The following is a 4,327-nucleotide window of genomic DNA, read 5'->3' on the forward strand; positions in this document are numbered from 1 at the left end:
ATAATTTCCAAAGCGAAAATCCTACCTGCAAAGCCACAGTCGCCATGACCCTCTATGTTGATCGGTGGCATATATTTTTGAATATATATGATCGCTGGTTCCAACTGAAATAACTTATACTGGCAACGGCAAAACATGACCCAGAAACAAAATCAATTTCACTCACCAATATCAAGTGCAATCGTAGTGTTACAAGGATCTGGAAGCATGCTGCGACTTGGCTGTTTCTCGCAACACAGCACCCACAATTGCCGCCTGCTCAAGACATTCAGCTTTATGCAATGCATCCAAAAGAATTACACAAGTTTTGGTATAAATTTTACAACCCTTCAGCCTAGTTTCTTCAAATAGATTATATGCTTCCGTTGCCCTATTTGATACACTTAACCCTTCTATCATTGTATTATAGCAGGCAGAATCAGGTACGCCTCCATTTGCTTTGAACCTTTCAAAGAGTTTGTCAGCTTCCATAATATTCCCAGCCTTGGCAAGCCCGGATATCATGGTGACATAGGTGATTACATTGGGTTTCAACCCTTGTTTCTGCATCTCCTGCCAAAAGACAAAAGCCTTGTTGAATTTTCGAACCTTACAGAGACCATTTATAAGGATGCTATAGGTTACAATATTAGGTGTTGCATTCAAGTCTTTCATCGAGTTCCAGCAAACAAGAGCTTCATCTATTTCCTCTGCCTTGGACAAGAGCATCAAGCAAGCAATTCCATGTTTGCACATTTGGCATTAAATCTCCTTGCATCATTTCTTCTATTATGAGATATGCTTCGTCAATTCTACCCACCTTTCCAAACCCATCTACAAGACCTACTGTACACAACTACATTTAACTCAACGCCTATTGATTTTGCTTCTTCGAAGAGCATGTAGGCTTCATCTAGCCGGTCAATCTTAGCAAGCCCATCAATGACACAACCATAAGTAACTACAGTTGGTTGGTGCCCTTTAGCTTTCATTTCTTCCAAAAGCTGGTAAGCTTTATTCACCTTACCTGATTTGCAAAATCCATCGATAATAGTGTTGTAAGCGAATGTATCTAGCACACATCCTTTTTCCTTCATTGAGTAAAATAGTTCATACGTCTCACGAGCAAAGCCCGCCTTTATGAGACTGTGAATTAGAATTGAATAACTACGTGCATCAGGTGTAAACTGAACTTTAATCTCCTCGAATAGAGCCCTGCCCTTTTCAGTTTCCCCAGCTTTGAAAACACAATCCATGTGTTATTAAGCAGTGTAAGATCTGGAGAAACGCCTCTCCGAACCATTTCCTTGTAAATTTTGTGTCCGTCTTCTTTTCTTCCAGACTTAAAAAAGTTTCGAATTTGGGATGTATATACAATTGCATCTGGCATCTGATCAGAATCTAACATCCGCTCATACAATCTATAGGCATCACCTACTCTGCCAGACTTTCCCAAGCCATCTATCAATGAACAAAATGTGACTTTATTTGGGGTACAAACTTTAGATCCATGCCTTCAAATATCGAGCAAGCCTCATCAAGTTTATTAGCCTTACACAACCTGTCCAATCATGATGTTGACAGTCATTATGTTCGGAACCAAGCCTGTACCCTTGATCTCATTTTGAATGTCTAAAGCTTTGTCCACTTTTCCGGCCCTGCAAAGCATGTTCTACAAGAATATTGTAGGTAGAGAGATTGGGCATGGCATCTTTCTTCATGTCATTAAAAATTTCTAAGGCCTTGTCTACTTTTCCCTTCTTCCCAAGGCAAGTAAGAAGACTGTTGTATGCAATCACACTTGGAATCGACCCCTTTAGTCTTTGCCTCTCCAGCAAACCAAATGCTTCATCAAATCTCCCAGCAGACCCATAGCCCATTATCATGGTGTTATAAGCATATGCACAAGGAACTTTCCTGTTCAGTTCCATCTGCTCAAACAACTCAACTGCTTCATCCAATTTATTAGCCTTGCAGAGAACTCCTATCATGCTGGTATATGATACATCATCGGGTGTGAGACCGTGAAACTTCATCTCATGAAAGAACTTCCACGCCATATCCACCTTGCCAACCTTGCCAAAACAGTCTATGCACACATTGTAGAGAACAATGTCTGCATCAAATGAATTGCTCTTCATCTCATCCAATAAAGAAAGAGCAGAATCAAACCCGGCAATCCCGAGCAAATACACGAACCAAAGTTGTAAACAAATGCACACTAACTTCGTATCCTAATTCTTGCATCTGATGAAAGAGCACAAGCATGAGATCTGGGTAATCAGGCTTATGACCCGCAGCCAAAGCACCTATAAGAGTTGTGTAAGCAGAAAATGCTGGGCGGAATTTAAATTTCCTCATAGATTGGATAAGATTGTATGCCTCCTTCAATTTATGCGCTTTCACACAGCTGGAAACTAACTCCACACATGTTTCATACGATGGACCAAATCCAGTGAGGCTCATCTCCTCCAAAATGTGTTCAAACCTATCAAATTTCTTACATCTAGCCATTACCATGACAAGTGAATAATATGCTTCAGGACAATTCACTTGATTGGTCATTCTCTCGACCCACCGAAAATAATTAACAGCTAACTCAACATCCTTCATTCTCCTCAACACTCCAATCACCACATCCACTTGGGGTTTATCATCACAAGATGATAAAACTTTCTCCAGGGAAGGTCCCCAGGAACCGCTTTCTAGAATTCCACACACCTTCTCAACCAATTGTCTAACAGCTTCATGTTTTCTAATGATTTGACCTTCCACGACATTCATAGGAGAAAAACTATACTTTTGCTCGTTGGCGGACCTTTCACTTTCCTTATCAAACAAAGAAACAGAGCTTTTTCCCTCATAAGATGATCCATCACTTGAAAATGGAAATCTATCACAAACGCCACAGAGGAAGAAACATCTCATGTAAAGCTGATTTTTTAGCCCTGCGTCAACACATACATAAATAAAACACAGTTGAAGGCTATATGAGATTCCAACAAAGTCAGCCAGTGGCTCCATTATTAATATTCAACATGGAACTATCTCACAACACTCGATATGAAAATGGGGTCAGGTGGGGCATGGAAGAGTAACAGAATTATAGAACAAAAAACAAAGAAAGAGCACAAAAAAATAAACGTGATTGCCACAAAACGGAATGGAAAAGATAAAATTTTGCAAGAATTTACCTCTATTTATTGTAAGGGCCCTCATTCTTCAGCAGTTGAGCAGTACCTGCAGATTCCTTTTCCAGTTAATCTCACAAGTTGAAGATATCAATCAAAATGATCTCAAAACACATACCGAAATTCAGTAGAGAGAAAAAGAACAAATCGAGTCAACTTTTACAATTTACCAGCCTTCGTTTAAGATGTGTAAATGTTTACATTCAAATCCAGGCAGAAATGTACAAAGACAAAGGGCATCAAAATCAAAAGGAAATAATCAACTTTCAAACAAATTCAATAAACTGACTAACAGCAAGATTCAGAACAGCATACGTGCTTCCCAAATACAATATGATCAGATGAGGAAATCCTTGCAGCTCACGCTGGCTAGTTAAGATGAAGTGTTAATCGGAAACCCACCATGAAGCGCTAAACTCACAAGTTACAACTTAACTTCCAAGATTAACTCCATGTCTGAACAACCACCAATCTCTTAACATAAAAAAGCCTTGAAGACCTACAATGGGGAAACGAAACTAATACAAGAAACACAACATAAAAAGCGACCACAAACAAAGAATTTATTCTTACTCTTCTTGAAGGAACAAACAGCAGAGATTACGGGGTTGTAGTGGTTGTGCTGGACGGCTAATGGTGGTCAGGATGGTCGGTTCACAACGCCGGTAAAGTGTTCGACGCATCGCCACACAGAAGTGGAGTAAAAGTAGTCGTATATATATACATACATACACCGCCAGTAATATAGTCGTGCAAACCTAGGAAATAAAATGTTAAAAACAAAACTAGGAAAAATGAGATTAAATAAAAAAAAAAATTTATATAAAAGTTGAAAAAATAATCGTCTATGGTTTAATATCCTAATAAAATAGAATTTTTTAGCTGTATTTATAATTTTTAAATATCCATATAACACATAACAAAAATGGTTTTAAAAAACTTTTATGTTTTTAAAAACACGTTCTTAAAATCTTATTACATTTTAGTTTTGATTTTGGCTCGAAGGCAGACAATTGTGGAATAACTTTATGGGCAGATTGACGGCAAACATATAGAGATTTGTGGACTCGATCATTACATAGATTTATAAAGCAAAGGGAGTGTATGTTGTGTTTTTCAGTGTAAACACAATAAAACGCAGATCTTAAAAAATATAT

At 38.3% G+C, this 4,327-nt stretch overlaps 1 pseudogene; it reads right to left on the minus strand.

Moving 5' to 3' along the window:
• Positions 1-31: 31 nt before the first annotated feature.
• Positions 32-3,835, minus strand: LOC140891312 (uncharacterized; annotated as a pseudogene).
• Positions 3,836-4,327: the final 492 nt, after the last annotated feature.

The sequence above is a fragment of the Henckelia pumila genome, chromosome 3 (genome assembly GCF_033568475.1).
Source record: "Henckelia pumila isolate YLH828 chromosome 3, ASM3356847v2, whole genome shotgun sequence".
Taxonomy (NCBI): Eukaryota; Viridiplantae; Streptophyta; class Magnoliopsida; order Lamiales; family Gesneriaceae; genus Henckelia; species Henckelia pumila.